The sequence below is a fragment of the Pituophis catenifer genome, unplaced genomic scaffold (genome assembly GCF_029215685.1).
Source record: "Pituophis catenifer annectens isolate HBS135680 unplaced genomic scaffold, rPitCat1.0.hap2 SCAF_17, whole genome shotgun sequence".
NCBI lineage: Eukaryota > Metazoa > Chordata > Lepidosauria > Squamata > Colubridae > Pituophis > Pituophis catenifer.
This window is the reverse complement of record NW_027256897.1, coordinates 5,682,960-5,703,226: the sequence shown is the minus strand read 5'-3', so window position 1 is coordinate 5,703,226 and position 20,267 is coordinate 5,682,960.

The following is a 20,267-nucleotide window of genomic DNA, read 5'->3' as shown; positions in this document are numbered from 1 at the left end:
TAGAATAAGAATAGAATAGAGTAGAGTAGAGTAGAGTAGAGTAGAGTAGAGTAGAGTAGAGTAGAGTAGAACAGAATAGAGTTAGAGCAGAATAGAGTAGAGTAGAGTAGAGTTAGAGAAGAATAGAATAGAATAGAGTAGAGTAGAGTAAAGTAGAGTAGAATAGAGTTAGAGCAGAATAGAGTAGAGTTAGAGAAGAATAGAATAGAATAGAATAGAATAGAATAGAATAGAATAGAATAGAATAGAAGAGAAGAGAAGAGAAGAGAAGAGAAGAGAAGAGAAGAGAAGAGAAGAAGAGAAGAGAAGAGAAGAGTTGGAAGGGATCTTGGAGGTCTTCTAGTCCAACCCCCTGCTTAGGCAGGAAACCCTACAACACTTCAGACCAATAGTTATCCAACATCTTAAAAACTTCCAGTGTTGGAGCATTCACAACTTCTGGTGGCAATTTGTTCCACTGATTAATTGTTCTCACTGTCAGGAAATTCCTCCTTAGTTCTAAGTTGCTTCTCTCCTTGATTAGTTTCCACCCATTTCATACAGCGGTACTAACACTTCACATGACCTTGATTCTATCCCTCCGTTAATGCAGCCTAGGACTTCAAGGCAACCCTTTTCAGTCAAAACTATACAACCGAGATTGCAACCTAGGAGCCAGCCGTGTGCGGCAGCAGCCAAAACAGCCAATGCAATCCTAAATTGCATTAACAAGAGGGATATAATCAAGATCTAGTGAAGTACTAGAACCCCTCTTTAAAGCCTTAGTAAGGCCACACTTGGAATACTGCATCCAGTTTTGGTCACCACATTATAAAAAAGATGTTGAGACTCTAGAAAGAGTGCAGAGAAGAGCAACCAGGATGATTAGGGGACTGGAGGCTCAAACATACGATGAACGGTTGCAGGAACTGGGCATGGCTGGTCTAGTGAAGAGAAGGACCAGGGGAGACATGATAGCAGTCTTCCAATATTTGAGGGGCTGCCACAGAGAGGAGGGGGTCAAGCTATTCTCCAAAGCACCCAAAGGCCAGACAAGGAATAATGGATGGAAACTGATCAGGGAGAGATTCAACCTAGAAATAAGGAGGAATTTTCTGACAGGGAGAACAATCAACCCATGGAACAGAAGTTGCCTTCAGAAGTTGTGGGAGCTTCATCACTGGAGGCTTTCAAGAAGAGACTGTGAGAAATGGGAGAGTCTCCTGCTTGAGTGGGTGGGGGTTGGACTAGATGACCTACAAGGTCCCTTCCAATTCTGTCTAGTCTAGTCTATTTCATCTTCTATTCCTATTCCTATTCTACTCTACTCTACTCTTCTCTACTCTAATTCTGTTCTATTCCGTTCCATTCCATTTTTCTCCTCCTCTCCTCTCCTCTCCTCTCTTATTCTATTCTATTCTATTCTATTCTATTATTCTATTCTATTCTATTCTATTCTATTCTATTCTATTCTATTCTATCCTATCCTATCCTATCCTATCCTATCCTATCCTATCCTACACGGTCCCTTCCAACACTGTTAATCTGTTATAAAATTTTTTGATTTTGATGAGACAACCTCCTCTACAATTTTCTTTCACGCAAACGCCATAAAAGATGGAAGAAAACGAAGGAACAGAGGAGAAGAATATCAAATGTGTCACCAAGCCTTAGGGGAAGCTGCAGTATTCTAGGTCGTAAGGAAATAAATCTGAATTTTTTCATTATAAATCCCACCATTTCTAGCACCTTCGATCCGGTCTTATGAGTTGAGCCACTTCTAGTCAAGCTTTCAGGGCAAACTATGTTAATCTATCCCATTTTTTTTATTATAGCCTCTTTTCTTTAAAAAGAGGGATATTTAATTTTAGTGGGTTAGGTCTTTGCCTTTTGCACAACACATTTTCAATAACTGGAACTTGTTTAAACTCCCCCACTCAAATGCTCCAGGAAAATGCATTTACGGTCTGACTTAAATTTTGCCGGCTCTCATTTATTGATATTAATAAAACATCGGCAAGATCGGCCTTTTCATTTTATTTTTCATCCTCGGATGGGGGTGGGGGGGTGGGGGAAGAAGGACAGGAATTTGCAACTTGTTTGTTTCTCTCTCTCTCTCTTTTTTTAACGTCACTGTCAGCATCTTACAAAGAGACTAATGCGGCTTTAATTGCGTCGCAAGGATCATTTGTTATATGAAGAGGGAGCGGATATAATCAATAAAAGAATTTCTCAATTGCCACGAAGCTCGGAATATCAGAGAGGGGAAAAAAAAAAAACTGGCTTTCTTTCCGTTGGTGCTTGCTTGTTTATTTATTTATTTTTGGTAAATAACGAGGAAAATGGCCCAAATTAGTTTTCCATTTAAATATATTGCCATCTCTAATTAATAAACACCATTAGGAGCCGAAGGACTCTGGATGACAGCGAAAAGCAATTATTTGCATAAATGAAAACGCGGGCCCTTTTGTTAATGGCTGAATATTTAAGCCCGGCTAATTTGTGTAATTTTTAGTGCTTTATACATATATAGATATACCCATATAGCTGCTTACCTCGTGATACGTAGCGGAAACTGACTTGGGGTTTGATGGAAATCAAAGGAACGGGGTCTTCAGAGCTGAACAAAAAATTTTAGCAAATGGACCGAATACGGAATTATTTAAATCAGGGTTTGGTTTGGTTTTTTTTTTTGCTATCATGTCACCCCTAGCCCTTCTCTTCATTAAATTAGTCATATCCAATTCCTGCAATCTTTCTTCGTATGTTTTAGCCTCCAGTCGAGGGGTGAAATCCAGCAGGTTCCGACAGGTTCTGGAGAACCAGTAGCGGAAAATTTGAGTAGTTCAGAGAACCGGTAGTGGAAAATTTGAGTAGTTTGGAGAACCGGTAGCGGAAAATTTGAGTAGTTCGGAGAACCGGTAGTGGAAAATTTGAGTAGTTCGGAGAACCGGTAGCGGAAAATTTTAGTAGTTCAGAGAACCGGTAGCGGAAAATTTGAGTAGTTCAGAGAAATGGTAGCGGAAAATTTGAGTAGTTCGGAGAACCGGTAGCGGAAAATTTGAGTAGTTCAGAGAAACGGTAGCGGAAAATTTGAGTAGTTTGGAGAACCGGTAGTGGAAATTTTGAGTAGTTCGGAGAAATGGTAGCAGAAAATTTGAGTAGTTCAGAGAACCGGTAGTGGAAAATTTGAGTAGTTCGGAGAACTGGTAGTAGAAATTTTGAGTAGTTCGGAGAACCAGTAGTGGAAATTTTGAGTAGTTCGGAGAAACAGTAGCAGAAAATTTGAGTACTTCAGAGAACCGGTAGTGGAAAATTTGAGTAGTTCGAGAACCGGTAGTAGAAATTTTGAGTAGTTCGGAGAACCGGTAGCAGAAAATTTGAGTAGTTCAGAGAACCAGTAGTGGAAAATTTGAGTAGTTCAGAGAACCGGTAGTGGAAAATTTGAGTAGTTCAGAGAACCAGTAGTGGAAATTTTGAGTAGTTCAGAGAGCTGGCAAATACCACCTCTTGCTGGTCCCAGAGTGGGGTGGGAATGGGGATTTTGCAGTATCCTTCCCTGGAATGGGGTGGGAATGGAGATTTGCAGTATCCTTCTCCTGCCACGCTCACCAAGCCACACTCACCAAGCCACACCACGCCCACCAAGCCACGCCCACAGAACCGGTAGTAAAAAAAAATTGGATTTCACCACTGCTCCTAATCTTTTTGGTTGCTTTTCTCTGCACTCTTTCTAGAGTCTCAACATCTTTTTTACATCGTGGTGACCAAAACTGGATGCAGGATTCCAAGGGTGGCCTTACCAAGGCCTTATAAAGCCCTACTAACTCTTCACTTCGGAGAATAGGTTGGCCCCTCTCTTTTTTGTGGCTGCCCCTCAGATATTGGAAGACTGCTGTCATGTGACCCCCTAGTCTCTCTTTTCATTAGATGGACGTATCCAGTTCCGGCAACCGTTCTTCAAATGTTTTAGCCTCCAGCCTCCTAATCATCTTTGTTGCTCTTCTCTGCGCTCTTTCCAGTATCATTGAGGCTTTTCTTGTAGACTCGTTCATCCTAGCTTTTGAAGGTATCTCCCAGCAGCTGTTTGGAAGCCAACATAGCCCTCAGCCCTCAAAAGAAACAGTAACAGAGTTGGAAGAGGGACCTTGGAGGTCATCTAGTCCAACCCTCTGCTCACGCAGACAGGAGACCTGTACTAGGGATTCGAACTCGTCCATCCTTCCTCTGAGAAGCACAAGCCCTTCAGACCAAGCCCTCAAACAGGGATCCACCCCACATCAACCTAAATCAAAGAGAAATGCCAGGCCTGTTTGGCGTTTTTAACGTGCGGGATTGATCTGTTGGTCTTCGGCTGCTTTCGCCCATCTTTGAATATCATCTGAAATGTAGAAATATTGAATTCCGTGTCTGTTGCCTAAAATAATTGATGGAGTGGCGAGCAGGGAGGGAATATCAAATAGCTTACATTGGCAGAATTTTGCAAACATGGATGGGGCTGTGTTATTAGAGCTGATTTTCAAGCGTACCGTTTCCTTGTGCAGAAAGTGTATAGAGAGGGAGAGGGAGAGAGGGGGAGGAAGAGGAGAAGGAGAAGAGAAGGAGAGAGAGTGAGAGAAAGAGAGAGAGACAGAAGGAGAGAGGGAGAGGGAGGAGGAGGAAAGAGAGAGAGAAAGAGAGAGGAAGAGAAGGAGAGGGAGAGGGAGAGGGAGGAGGAGGAAAGAGAGTGAGTGAGAGAGAGAGAGAGAAAGAAAAGGAGAGATGGAGGAGGAGAGTGAGGAGGAAGAAAGAGAGAGTGAGAGAGAAAGGGAAAGAGAGAGAGAAGGAGAGATGGAGGAGGAGGGGGAGAGAGGGGGAGAGACAGGAGGAGAAGGAGAGAGGGAGAAGGAGGAGGAGAGTGAGAGAAAGAGAGACAGAAGGAGAGATGGAGGAGGAGAGGGGGGAGAGAAAGAGAGAGAGGAGGAGGAGAGAGGGAGAAGGAGAAGAAGGAGAGAGAGGAGGAGAGAGAGAGGGAGAAGGAGGAAAGAGAGTGAAAGACAGAGAAGGAAAAGGAGAGAGGGAGGAGGAGGAAAGAGAGAGAGTGAGAGAAAGAGAGAGAGAGCAAAGGAGAGATGGAGGAGGAGAGAGAGAGGGAGAGAAAGAGAGGAGGAGAAGGAGAGAGGGAGAGGGGGGAGGAAAGAGAGTGAGAGAGAAGGAAAAGGAGAGAGGGAGGAGGAGGAAAGAGTGAGAGAGAAAGGGAAAGAGAGAAGGAGAGATAGAGGAGGAGGAGAGGGAGAGAAAGAGAGAGAGGAGAAGGAGGAGAGAGAGGGGGAGAGAAAGAGAGAGAGCAGGAGTGGGGAGGGAAAGGGGAGAAAGAGAAAAAGAGAGAAAGAGAGAGGGGGTGACAAAGAGAGACAGAGACAGAGACAGAGAAAGGTGAAATTGGGGCCAGTGGCGTGGCTCCCTCTTCTCACCCCCATTTCTTTCCTTGTGTGGTTATAAATGCCAAGTCTGCAGGTTTCTCTGAGCTCTAAGCAATTACTCCAAGTCGCCTTCGTGTCCAGGCACTAAATGCTAAAATGTTTATTCAGTGCGCTGAGAATCTCTCCGCCCCCACCGAGAAATTATTGGTACAAATACTTTCGAGAGCAGGGTTTCATTTCCATTGAAATGGGAGAACCGGCAAAGTGGGAGATAAAGACATATCATTGCTGTGCTTCAAGAAGATCAAATTGTTGTCGTTGTTCTAATCCAATATTTCAAAGAAAATAGACTCAGTTGCAAGTAGTTGTTTTTCACGCACATCTGGAAAAACCTTTGGCCATCCCAGTGGAGTCCTTTCATTCTTCAGCCATGGTGGAATAACTCCTAGTTTCTCCTAGTGGTACAGTGTCAGCAGAATAGACCTAACCTTTAATGAATTGGGTTACGTCTCATGTCTCATCTCGGTTTGATGTCCAGCCTTAACCTTCTCACAATGTGTGGCATTTCTATCACCACACCAAAACGGAGTTGGAAGGGACCCTGGAGATCTTCTAGTCCCTGTTCTAGCAGGAGACTCCATACAATTCCAGACAAATGGTTGTCCAGCCTCTCCTTAAAAACCTCCAGTGATGAAGCATCCCACAACTTCTGAAGGGACGCCGTTCCACTGGTTGATTGTCCTGGCTGTTAGGAAGTTTCTCCTTAATTCCAGGTTGCTTCTCTGGACTTTCTTTTCTCTAGATTGGCCATACCCAGTTCCTACAACCGTTCTTCGTATGTTTCAGCCTCAAGGCCTTTAATCATCTTGGCTGCTCTTCTCTGCACGCTTTCCAGAATTACAGCTTTTTTGCAATGTGATGACCCAAACTGGGATGCAATATTCCAGGTGAGGTCTTACTTGAAAACTTCCAGTGTTGGAGCATTCACAACTTCTGGAGGCAAGTTGTTCCACTGATTCAGAGGTGGGTTTTTCAGCAGGTTCTGACCAGTTCTGGAGAACCGGTAGCGGAAATTTTGAGTAGTTCGGAGAACCGGTAGTAAACATTTTGACTGGCCCCGGCCCCATCTATTCTCTGCCTCCCGAGTCCCAGCTGATCAGGAGGAAATGGGGATTTTGCAGTAACCTTCCCCTGGGCTGGGGACGGAATGGAGATTATACAGTATCCTTCCCCTGGAGTGGGGTGAAAATGGAGATTTTACAGTATCCTTCCCCTGCCGCGCCCACCAAGCCACATCCATAGGTAGTAAAAAATTTTAAAACCCACCACTGCACTCATTGATTGTCCTCACTATCAGGAAATTTCTCCTTAGTTCTAAGTTGCTTCTCTCCATGATAGGTTTCCATCCATCACTTCTTGTCCTGCCTTCACAGATGCTTTGGAGAATAGCTTGACTCCCTGTTCTTTGGGGCAGCCCCTCAAATATGGGAACAAGGGAATAACGGAGTTGGAAGAGAACTTGGAGGTCTTCAAGTTCCTGCTTAAGGTAGAGACCCTCTACCACTTCAGACAAATGGTTGTCCGATCTCTTCTTAAAAATCTCCAGTGATGGAGCAGCCACAACTTCTGGTGTCAAACTGATCCATCGATTACTTGTTCTAACTGTCAGGAAATTTCTCCTTCGTTCTAGGTTGCTTCTCTCTTCGATGAGTTTCCATTTGTTGAGTTTTGTCCTGCCTTTCAGTCCAAACACACGGCCAGAGTCCAAATTGAATGAAACAAACAAGAAATAAATCATTTGAGTTGGATCGACCAACTGCTCCTGAGTTACAAAGAGGCGTAGGAGATGTTGTATACGTTTGTGATGAGAACCGAGCTCTAGAAAATAAAATAATTGCGATGTGAGCATGACAAATAACGTTAAAATGATAGCCCACCAATTGCGAGGTGTGGAATTGTTTCTTAAACAGAAAAGAATCCTTAGCTTGCTGTTAGCGCAACATATCTTAAATGAAACTGTAAACGAACTTTTTTTCCCCCTTTTGTGGGTTCAATTTTTCAAAAAGAGTCATATTCTTCTCCGCGCAGAAATCTCTCATTCCTAAATATCGTTATATATATTTCCCTTTCTCCCTTCTTAACTCTTATTTCCATGCTAATAGCCCCTCAAAGCGTTTTAATTGGATTTTCTTTTTTCCTCTTTGGAAAAAAAGAAAGTTCTTCAAAGTTAATTAAAAGTTATCCCCCCTCTAATTGTGCAAAAGCAGACTTTCTGCTCTGAAAATTAACTCCCATAATTAAAATCCTATATCTGTTGCGGATAAAAAAAAATGGTATGTTTATTACTCGTTTATTATCATTGGTGATGCAAAGCAATTTACATTTGTTGACACACAGAGAGGGGAAATCTTATTCATAAATCATTATGTATATATATGCAAACACAAACCCACATACTTGTGAATAAAATTCTCCACCCCTCTGTATGTGTGTATGTGTGTGTGTGTGTGTTTACTTACTGGTTTATTAATTTATTTTGGTGTAGGAATCTTTATACCATTTGGAGAAATAATTGCAGGAGAGAGGTTCCCGCCTCTGCAATGGCATTGGGTTATTTATTTCACTGAAATGACAAATGTGACATGAATATTCAGCTTTGCAGATTCAAGTGTACAGACCTGCTATTCTGTTTTCCCCAAAATAAGACCTCCCCTGATAATAAGCCCAATCGGGCTTTTGAGCGCATGGCAATAAGGCCAAGCGCTTATTTCAGGGTTCAAAAAAAATATAAGACAGGATCTTATTTTTGGGAAAACACGGTAGATAGATAGCTGATAAATAGAATAAATAGATAGATATAGATAACTGATAGCAGATAGCAGATAGATAGATAGATAGATAGATAGCAGATAGATATATAGATAGAAGGATAGATAGATAGAGATAGATAACTGATAGATAGAAAGATTAGATAGATAGATACCCTGTTTCCCCCCAAAATAAGACATTCCCTGATAATAAGCCCAATCGGGCTTTTGAGCGCATGGCAATAAGGCCAAGCGTTTATTTCAGGGTTCAAAAAAGTATAAGACAGGGTCTTATTTTTGGGGAAACACGATAGTTTAAGGTCAATATACTATGGGCACCTTCTTCTATCCTAATTTAATTTCTCTGTCCCTTTCCCCACTCTGGAACACTGAGGACTAGCCTCTTGGTTTGCTTTTTTAAAAATATCTTTAAAGTTGCAATCAAAACATCTGGCCCAGTGGTGAAATCCAATTTTTTTTACTACCGGTTCTGTGGGCATGGCTTGGTGTGCGTGGTGTGGCTTGGTGGGCATGGCTTGGTGGGCGTGGCTTGGTGGGTGGGGCAGGGGAAGGATACTGCAAAACCTCCATTCCCACTCCACTCCAGGGGAAGGATACTGCAAAATCTCCATTCCCGCCCCACTCCTGGGGGAAGGATATTGCAAAATCTCCATTCCCTCCCCATTCTGGGGCCAGCCAGAGGTGGTATTTGCCAGTTCTCCAAACTGCTCAAAATTTCCGCTACCGGTTCTCCAGAACCTGTCAGAACCTGCTGGATTTCACCCCTGATCTGGCTTTAAATCCATGGTAACGTCAGCTAAGAAAAGGCTCCTTTATAAAATTCTGGGAAGTTCTCTGGAAATCCATTAAGTTGACATCCAAGCAAGACGAATGCCTGATATAGTTCGGGCCATTTGTAAGATGGCTGAGTAAATAAGAAAGAAAGTGGTTACAGGAGGAGAAAAAAATGAAGGAAAGATGCAGGAACAAGGAGCCAAAAACAAACTTTGCTCTGTACACCATCCTTTTAATGTCTAGTCCAGCAATTTTAAAACTCGTGGACCTCAACTCCCAAAATTCACTTCCTATGCTGGCTGGGGAATTCTGGGAGTTGAAGTCCACAAGTCGTAAAGCTGCTAAGTTTGGAGACCCCTGGTCTAGGCTAACAAAGAGAAGGACCAGGGGTGACATGATAACTGTTTTCCAGTACTTGACGGACTGCCCCAAAGAAGAGGGAGTCAACCTATTCTCCAAAGCACCTGAGGGCAGGACAAGAAGCAATGGATGGAAACTAATCATGGAGAGAAGCAACCTAGAAGGAGAAATTTCCTGACGGTGAGAACAATTAACCAGTGGAACAACTTGCCTCCAGAAGTTGTGAGTGCTTCATCACTGGAGGTTTTTTTTTTTCTTTTTTTGAAATTTTTATTTTATTTTATACACAAACAAACATTTAATACATCAGTCATTCCTTCCGTGCGACATCTCGGTGTTTTCTCCATGACTTCATCTTTTTGTAGCTTCTTCTGTCTTCATTTATCACCCAATCTATTACAACATATCTCCTAATTATACCATTTTTTTACATGATTATTAATTTACTCGCCTATATCGAGTAATCTTTTCTAACCAATGATAAAATTGATCCCATATCTTAAAATATTCTGAACCCTCTCTTTCTTTCATCATCAAAGTTAATCTATTCGTTTCTGCACCGTCTCAAATTTTTTTAAAAATTACTTCGCCTTCCAAAGGTATTTTCTCTGCTTTCCAATTTTGTGCAAAGACAATCCTTGCAGCTGTTATTACGTGTATAATCAAATAAACATTTTCTTTACAAATTTTCTCTGGGAGGATACCCTGTAGGAACAGCTCTGGTTTTAAATCAATACATTGTTGTGTCATTTCTTCCAACCATGTCTTGATTTTATTCCAATAGTTTTTAGCTTCTGGACATGTCCACCACATATGGTAATAAGTTCCTGGTAACTGGTGACATTTCCAACATTTAGCTGATTTGTCTTTAAACATTTTTGCCAGTTTCTCAGGGGGCATATGCCATCTGTAAAACATCACTGGAGGTTTTTAAGAAGAGGTTGGATAACCATTTGTCTGAAGTGGTGTAGGGTTTCCTGCCTAGGCAGGGGGTTGGACTAGAAACCCGCCAAGATCCCTTCCAACTCTGTTATTCTCCCAAAGAAGAGTTGGTTGAAGATTATGATTGCTCACTGCAACCTTCTACTCATTCATCCTATCGCGTCAACTCATTCACTCCTGACCCATTTATCGGACACACGAGTTTTTCCTCTCTGAGCTGAAAACACCGAAAGAAGATGAAATGCAAGGAGAGAGACAACCCAAGGGCATTTTCATCCCTCTGCCTTCCTTCTCTTGGCCAAGGTGGGCTAAACACCGCGGTAGCATCAGTGGAATAATATCTCAGCCTTGCTCAATTTTCACCTCACCTAACTGAGGTCCTTGCAAATCAAAACCCTACCGTTGCAATGCCTAAATGTATTGCCATCAAAATCAAGTCTGGGGGAGGATGTGTAGAGTGGATTTAGATCCGCGCTTGATTAAAAAGGAGGAGGCTGTGGTTTTAAGGCAGCCGGTTTCCCGAAAATGCGGTGCTACACTGACCTCTAGTGGAAAGCACTGAAATAAATCTACGGTTCTGGATTTTGATGATCTCTTGCCAAGCTGAGCTGTCTTGTTTTTCTTCACCTCCCACCTTCCTTTGAGCTCAGTTTTATGGTTTCATAACTTCACTCCAATATTTCACAGGGATCGGGGAAGTCGTGACAGAGAAGACCTCGCACGCAGATGGTTCTCCTCTCTTAACTGCAGATGGTAGTTCTACCAAGGTCAAAGGAAGGGGAAAGGACATTCGAAGGATCTCAAAGCATTGAGAGAGGGGGAAAAAAATTGGCTTAGGAGCTGGTTGATTTGAGCGGCCCTGTTTGCCTTAAGGACAGCTGAGGACAAAGATGACAAGAGAGACCTCGGCGAGCCTCCACAGCTGGTCTTGTTCAAGGTCATTCCAAAGACAAAGCAAGAATTTCTGGCACAGAGAATTCAGTTGTACTTCTACAGAATAACTGAATGACAAGGTTGGAAGGGATCTTGAAGGTCTTCTAGTCCAACCCCCTGCACAAACAGGTAACCCGATAACATTTCCAACAAATGGTTGTCCTATCTGTTCTTAAAAATGTCCAGTGTTGAAGCATTCACAACTTCTGGAGGCAAGCTGTTCCACTGATTAATTGTTCTACCTGTCAAGAAATTCCTACTTAGTTCTACCTTGCTTCTCTCCTTGATTAGTTTCCATTCATTGCTTCTTGTCCTGCCTTCAGGTGCTTTGGAGAAAAAGTTGACTCCCTCTTCTTTGTGGTAGCCCCTCAAATATGGGAAAAAGGGAAATACCGAGTTGGAAGAGACCTTGGAGGTCTTCTAGTCCAACCCCCTGATAATAAGGACAATCGGGCTTTTGAGCGCATGGCAATAAGGCCAAGCACTTATTTCAGGGTTCAAAAAAATATAAGACAGGGTCTTATTTTCGGGGAAACACGGTAGGTAGATAGGTAACTGATAAGATAGCTGATAGAGAGATAGATAGATAGATAGAGATAGAGAGATAGATAGATAGATATAGATAGCAGAGAGAGATACAGCAGATAGATAGCAGATAGATAGATAGATAGAAAGACAGACAGACAGATAGATAGATATAGATGACTGATAGATAGATTAGATAAATAGATACCCTGTTTTCCCCAAAATAAGACATCCCCTGATAATCCCAATTGGGCTTTTGAGCGCATGGCAATAAGGCCAAGCGCTTATTTCAGGATTCAAAAAAATATAAGACAGGGTCTTATTTTCGGGGAAACACGGTATCTATCATATCTATCTATCTATCTATCTATCTATCTATCTATCTATCTATCTATCTATCTATCCATCCATCCTGTTTCCCCCAAAATAAGACATCCCCTGATAATAATCCCAATCGGGCTTTTGAGCGCATGGCAATAAGGCCAAGCGCTTATTTCAGGGTTCAAAAAAATATAAGACAGGGTCTTATTTTCGGGGAAACACGGTATCTATCATATCTATCTATCTATCTATCTATCTATCTATCTATCTATCTATCTATCTATCTATCTATCCATCCTGTTTCCCCCAAAATAAGACATCCCCTGATAATAATCCCAATTGAGCTTTTGAGCGCATGGCAATAAGGCCAAGCGCTTATTTCAGGGTTCAAAAAAATATAAGACAGGGTCTTATTTTCGGGGAAACACGGTATCTATCATATCTATCTATCTATCTATCTATCTATCTATCTATCTATCTATCTATCTATCTATCCATCCTGTTTCCCCCAAAATAAGACATCCCCTGATAATAATCCCAATCGGGCTTTTGAGCGCATGGCAATAAGGCCAAGCGCTTATTTCAGGGTTCAAAAAAATATAAGACAGGGTCATATTTTCGGGGAAACACGGTAATCCTAAACAACAGGCAAGACTTGGGAAATGGGAAAAAAGTGAGAAACTTAAGGCTGGAGTCCCAATGGTGCTTTTTCAAGAGGCAACTGGGCTTTCTGGAGGTTTTGTTTGAAGATGTTTCCCTTCTCATCCAAGAAGCTTCTTCAGCTCTGACTGGATGGTGGGGGATGAAAAGATTTATCCTCCTTGCAGACAGATGGCCATTTGCATCTTTTGAGAGGGTCATTGAGGCCGCTTGGAGGTTTGTCTGCGTCCTCAGGGTCACCTGTGTAGCGCAAATGGGCACGGAGCCTTCTTGGAACTGCGGAAAGATCCAACACAGTCTACAACACAATCCTTTCAAGATTTCCACACCCATTTGCACCACTCAGGGGACCCTGACGACACAGATAAACCTCCAAGTGGCCTCAACTCCAAGTGGACTCTCTAAAAAGAATGCACGTGACAAGCTGTCTGCAAGGAGTATCAATCCTTCCATTCCCCACCATCCAGTCAGAGCGGAAGAAGCTTCTTCGATGAGAAGCGAAACGAAGAAAAACCAAGGGAGTCCAGTTGCCTCTGGAAAAAAAGCACCTTTGGGACAACCATGCCCTGCATGGCGGAGAAATCTCTATAGACATTAAGGCTGGAGTATTGATATTCAATGAAAAGGCACCCTGTTATTAAGCTGGTTATTAAGACCAGCTGCCTGCAGTTACTGCAGGGTTCGAATCTCACCAAGGCTCAAGGTCGACTCAGCCTTCCATCCTTTCTAAGGTAGGTGAAATGAGGACCCAGTTTGTGGGGGCAATAAGCTGACTTTGTATAAATATACAAAAGAATGAAGGTTATTGCTTAACGCATTGTAAGCCGCCCAGAGTCTCCGGAGAAGGGCGGCATATAAATCAAATTAAAAAAATAAAAATAAAAAAATAAAGGCGAATAGAAGCAAACTGCAGAAAAAATAATTGCCACCAACCTGCCTTCCATGGAGGATCTGTACACTGCATGAGTCAAAAAGAGGACTGCGAAAATATTTACAGACCCCCTCGCATCCGGGACATAAACTGTTTCAACTCCTACCCTCAAAACGACGCTATAGAGCACTGCACACCAGAACAACTAGACACAAGGACAGTTTTTTCCCGAACGCCATCACTCTGCTAAACAAATTCCTTCAACACTGTCGAACTATTCACTAAGTCTGCATTATATTAATCTTCTCATCGTTCCCACCCTATCTCCTTCCACTTATGACTGCATGATTCTAATTTTGTTGTTTGTATCCTTACGATTTATATTGATATTATTTCCTGATTGCTTATTTGTACCCTATGACTATTGTTAAGTGTTGTACCTTATGATTCTTGATGAACGTATCTTTTCTTTTAGGTACACTGAGAGCATATGCACCAAAGACAAATTCCTTGTGCATCCAATCACACTTGGCCAATAAAGAATTCTATTCTATTCTATTCTATTCTATTCTATTCTATTCTATTCTATTCTATTCTATTCTATTCTATTCTATTCTATATGATTCTTGACGAATGTATCTTTTCTTTTATGTACACTGAGAGCATATACACCAAAGACAAATTCCTTGTGCGTCCAATCACACTTGGCCAATAAAGAATTGTATTCTATTCTATTCTATTCTATTCTATTCTATTCTATTCTATTCTATTCTATTCTATTCTATTCTATTCTATTCTATTGGATTCTTGAGGAACGTATCTTTTCTTTTATGTACACTGAGAGCGTATGCACCAAAGACAAATTCCTTGTGCGTCCAATCACACTTGGCCAATAAAAAATTCTACTCTATTCTATTCTAGGAGCAAATGCATGCTTCTCCAAAGAACAGATTTTAACGAATTCAACAAAAGATAAGAAGGTTTTTATAAAATGAAAAATAGAAGTGGTTAGACATTGAAGACAAGAAAGATAGAAGAGAGGAATAAGAAACCCATGCGGCTGCAATTTTAAAAAAGCTTAATGAAAAGCTAACATAGGCTCTAAGCAGAATGTATTTATCTGTTTCTTATTTAATATAACCATTGTGAGCCATCATTGCTAACCAAACACCTTACAAGTCTCGAAAAAAAAACCCAATTCTCCCAGCTGTGTTTTTACTTCCTCTTACAACCACTTTGGCTGAATCATTATTTTGCAACTCGGTTTAATGAGTTTCCTGAAGCCCTCTGGCTGCCCAGCCTGTGCTGGCCTGGAGTAGTAATTATTATGGACAAATGCAATTAATCTTGGCTCGTAAAATATTGCCTTTTCCCACTGCAAATCTGGGGTGTCACTCGATGTCCGAAGCCGTCGTTCCTTTTCCGGATCACAAGAAGGGATTTAATGCGGCTTTATACTGCAGTGGTGAGGCCGCACTTGGAATATCGCGTGAGGTTGTGGTTCACCACGATACACAAACTGAGACTCTAGAACAGGAGTCAGCAACCCACAGCTCTGGAGCCGCATGTGGCTCTTTCATCCCTCTCTGCAGCTCCCTGTTTCTGGTCGGCTGCACAATTAATAGGGCTTTCGGTTAGGACAGGTAGAGGAAAAAGGATGCTGTGCTAGGAGGAGACTATGGTGGGGGAACTGGACTTCTGGTCAGCTCCAGAATTGAATGGGGACTTCCAGTTAGGACTTTTGTGGCTCTTTGAGTGTTTAAGATTGCCGACCCCTGCTCTAGAAAGAGTGCAGAGACGAGCATCAAAGATGTCTTGGGAACTGTGGAAATATTTACAGACCCCTCGCATCCTGGACATAAATTGTTTCAACTCCTACCCTCAAAACGACGCTAGAGAGCACTGCACACCAGAACAACTAGACACAAGAACAGTTTTTTCCCGAACGCCATCACTCTGCTAAACAAATAATTCCCTCAACACTGTCAAACGATTCACTAAGTCTGCATTATTATTACTATTAGTCTTCTCACCATTCCTATCACCCATGTCCTCCCACTTATGACTGCATGACTGTAACATTTTTTTTTTTAATTTGATTTATATGCCGCCCTTCTCCAGAGACTCAGGGCGGCTTACAATGCGTTATGCAATAGCCTTCATACTTTTGTATATTTATACAAAGTCAGCTTATTGCCCCCACAAACTGGGTCCTCAATTTACCTACCTTAGAAAGGATGGAAGGCTGAGTCAACCTTGAGCCTGGTGAGATTCGAACTTACAGTAATTGCAGACAGCTGGTGTTAATCACAATGCTCTCAGTCTGCTGAGCCACCAGACTTTGTTGCTTGTATCCTTATGATTCATATTGATATTGTTTCCTAGTATAACTTGATTGCTTATTTGTACCCTATGTCTATCGTTAAGTGTTGTACCTTATGATTCTTGACGAATGTATCTTCTCTTTTTATGTACACTGAGAGCTTTTGCACCAAAGACAAATTCCTTGCGTGTCCAATCACACTTGGCTAATAAAGTATTCTATTCTATTCTATTCTATTCTATTCTATTCTATTCTATTCTATTCTATTCTATTCTATTCTATTCTATTCTATTCTATTCTATTCTATTCTATTCTATTCTATTCTATGAAGAACGGTTGCAGGAACTGGGTATGCCTAGTCTAATGTAGCACAACTTGATTGGATCGGCCTCCCGACTCTCAGCTGTTTTGCTATCAGCTGTTTTGCCTCTGCTGCTTTCTGCAAGGAGGAAAATTGCTGGGAGGCAGATTTTTTTCTTCTTGTGCTAATCAAAGTATGCTGAAAACGAAAATGAAAGTAAAGCAGGCTGTTTGCTGTTTGCTGCAATGAGGCAAAATTGCCAGGAGGCAGAGGCAGATTTTTTTTTTCTTGTTTTCCTCACCAAAAAAGGTAGGTGCATCTTATAGTCCGGAGCATCTTATACTCTGAAAAATACGGTATTTCCACAAAAAAAAAAAAAGGAGGGGGGAGAAGTTGGTTTGTTGTTAGCTCTTAAAGGCCCAGAATCCTTGCTGAGTTGGGAAGAGCAGAAAAAAACTAGGTAACAAAATTGCTACTTGACCTTTGCGATGGAGGTTTGTACATCTTGGCAAGTCTTTTCCCTTCAAATTATTTTCTCCTTCGGCGAAGTGCAGTGGTTCACAGGTTGTGTCCCAAATTAGCTCCAAATTTAAGTCCAGGTCAATTGCGGGGTGAGACGCTGCTTCTGATCTCTGGGTTGCCTGTTGCCAATCAATCCCAAATGCACTAAACAAATTGACCGAAGAGCTAACTCAGTTGGGTCTTTCCAAATGCTTCTCTTTAATTTATTCGTTCCGTTCCGGAAACCCCGCGAACAAAATTTGCCGGGTTATTTTTAGGAGAAGGGCAAAATGGCTCAGCGTCGGAGGTCGGGTTTTGTGATGGAAAGAGATGTCGTTTGAGAAAAATAATAATAATAATCCGTACAAGGAAAAGCGAACAAGCACACACCTTGAAACCATCCAAATAACTGTCTGTTTCTCCATCATCATTGAACAATCTTCTGAAGATCTCAACGCTTAACCGTTGACCCTTGGATAGAAAGATCCAGTGCAAAAGATGGCTTCCAGGTCTGACAGGCGAATGGCGCGTGCTACGGGTCTCGTACGCAGGGGTGCTATTCAGTAAGTTCTGACAGGTTCTGGAGAACCGGTAGCGGAAATTTTGAATAGTTCAGATAACCGACAAATATCACCTCTGGCTGGCCCCAGGAGAGGGGTGGGAATTTATTTATTATTTATTTATTTTATTAAATTTCTATACCGCCCTTCTCCCGAAGGACTCAGGGCGGTGTACAGCCAGAAATAAAACCATGACAGTATAAAAATTAAAAACAATTTAAAACAATTAAATCAATTGGCCGAAAATTCTAATAAAACAACCATTGAAATAGTAAAAATATTATTATTATTTAGGCCAGCCCTGCTTGTTGGAATAACAATGTTTTTAGGGCGCGACAAAAGGTACGCGGATCGGGAATCCTACGAATCTCCGGGGGCAGCTCATTCCAGAGGGTGGGGGCCCCCACAGAGAATGCTCTCCCCCTGGGGGTCGTCAGCAGACATTGTTTGGCTGATGGCACCCGGAGAAGCCCCTCTCTGTGGGAGCGTACTGGTTAATGGAATGTAGATTTTGTAGTATCGTTCCCGCTGGAGTGGGGTGGGAGTGGAGATTTTGCAGTGTCCTTCCCCTGGAGTGGGGTGGGAATGGAGATTTTGCAGTATACTTCCCTTGGAGTGGGGTAGGAATGGAGATTTTGCAGTATCTTTCCCCCAGGAGTGGGGAGGGAATGGGGATTTTGTAGTATCCTTCCATTGGAGTGGGGTGGGAATGGAGATTTTGCAGTATTCTTCCCCCTGGAGTGGGGTGGGAATGGAGATTTTGCAATATCCTTCCCCCAGGAGTGAGGAGGGAATGGGGATTTTGCAGTATCCTTCCCCTGTCATGCCCACCAAGCCACGCTCACAGAACCAGTAGTAAAAACATTTGAATTCTACCACTGCTCATACGTATGTGTGAGCTTAAATGGACTCCAGAGGATATGGCTTCATGGATGGGGTGTACAGAGAAGATTTTGTTGTTAGTTGCGAAGTCGTGTCCGACCCATCGTGACCCCATGGACAATGTTCCTCCAGGCCTTCCTGTCCTCTACCATCCTCTGGAGTCCATTTAAACTCACGCCGACTGCTTCAGTGACTCCACCCAGACATCTCATTCTCTGTCGTCCCCTTCTTCTTTTGCCCTCCATTGTTCCCAGCATGAGGCTCTTCTCCAGCGAGTCCTTCCTTCTCATTAGGTGGCCAAAGCATTTGAGTTTCCTCTTCAGGATCTGGCCTTCTAAAGAGCAGTCAGGGTTGATCTCCTCTAGGACTGACCGGTTGGATGGCCCTGCAGTCCAAGGGACTCACAGGAGTCTTCTTCTCCAGCACCATCGTTCAAAGGCCTCCATTCTTTGGCGCTCAGCCTTCCTTATGGTCCAACTTTCACAGCCATCCATTGCAACTGGGAACAGGTCCAACAGTATGCAATTGCAAACACCTTTTGATTCATCTCAAGAAGGATATGGACCATCATTCGTGAAGGGGGTGGACAAGAAGCAAAAGGACCCGGGGTGAAAGCTCTCTGCTCTTCTTCATCTTTCTTTCCAGTCTGGTAGCAATGAATAATGAGGTGCTTAACCCCTCATTTTGTCTTGTCTCCTAGCTCCTCATTAACATAGAGATGAAGGTCGATCAACTGTTATGGATGAACTGGAATGAATTTTCTGTCAGGAAGTTGCACGACCTCCATCGGTGACAGGCTGGTCACACTTAGCTCAACCTTTTTTAATCACCCACAATTCTCTCCAACTTTTTAAGAAGTCGGTAGAACTATTTTCTGCTCAACGGGTATATGGAGATCATGGTTACGTCCTGCTCTTGCTCCGAGGAAGTTCAGTATGTTATCTCTAATCTACCCACACAATGCCATCTTTTATGAAAACCCAACTGGCCTATAATATGGGGCCATCAGGAGTGACATCTGAAAGGACTTCATGGATGAACGAAGATTGGAGCGCAGTTCCCTTTGGCCTTCACCCCTTCTGACCATCAGCTTAAATCCCGCAAGAGTTTGTCGCAAACTTCCCCCTGTTCCTCACACTGGAGGCAACGTAAACCTGGCATGTAATGAGCAGAGTGGCTATTTCCTAACTCATCTGACAGCTGAGCTGTCCCCAGCCACGATTTGCAAAAAGTCGTAACCGGAGACCGTCGAAGAGGGGAAGTTGTGAACGCTTTAAAAAGGTCAAGCGCAGAACGTGAGATCCTCATTAAGGAAATCAATGTGTTAGAAGGAAACCGCAAATGAACAGGAAACGAGAAATGTCTGTTTCTGGCAAGAAACAGAAGGTTGTTTCACAAAGGAGGGTAGTAACCAAGTTCTAAATAAAATCGCAAAAAAGACTCTTGGCTTGAGAAACCCGCCGTTCATTCCGGTTGACTTGACTTCCACACGTCAGTGTATGAGAGTTCATGAATTGGAATAGGCATGGTAAGTGGTTAACCAATGGAGACTATTTGGTGACCCAGATGGCTTAGCTTGACTGATTTGTATATAAGAGTTCAGAGGTGGCATTGAGCCGGTTCGAGCAAACCGGTAGCAGAAATTGTGGTGGGCCTGCCCACCCATCCATCCCAGCTCTATGCTGTCCTATTTAGGCACATTTTTGAGGCCGGGCGCATGCACGGAAGGTATTTATGACCGGCAACAATGCGGAATACAAAATGTGAAGGGCATCTATTTTCCATACCATGAATGGGTGGTAAATTAAATGACAGTCCTGAAAGTACAACCCCAGATTAGCAGATTAGCTTCAACTCTTCCAGTGGATGGCCTTCAGAGGATGTCCCAACACCATCAAGACCAAGAGCCACTGATCTCCAGGACTTCTAAGAAATTGGTCCAACCCTTTTTGGAAGCCCACTAAGATGATAGCCACGTTGCAAATTCCAAAGTTGAACGATGCATTCAAAGGGTCAGTTTATACTGACTCTTCCAAGGTTCAGGTTTTGGATTGCGGTGCTGTCCCCTGAATCCTTAAACCAAATGTAAGAAATTAAAAACACGC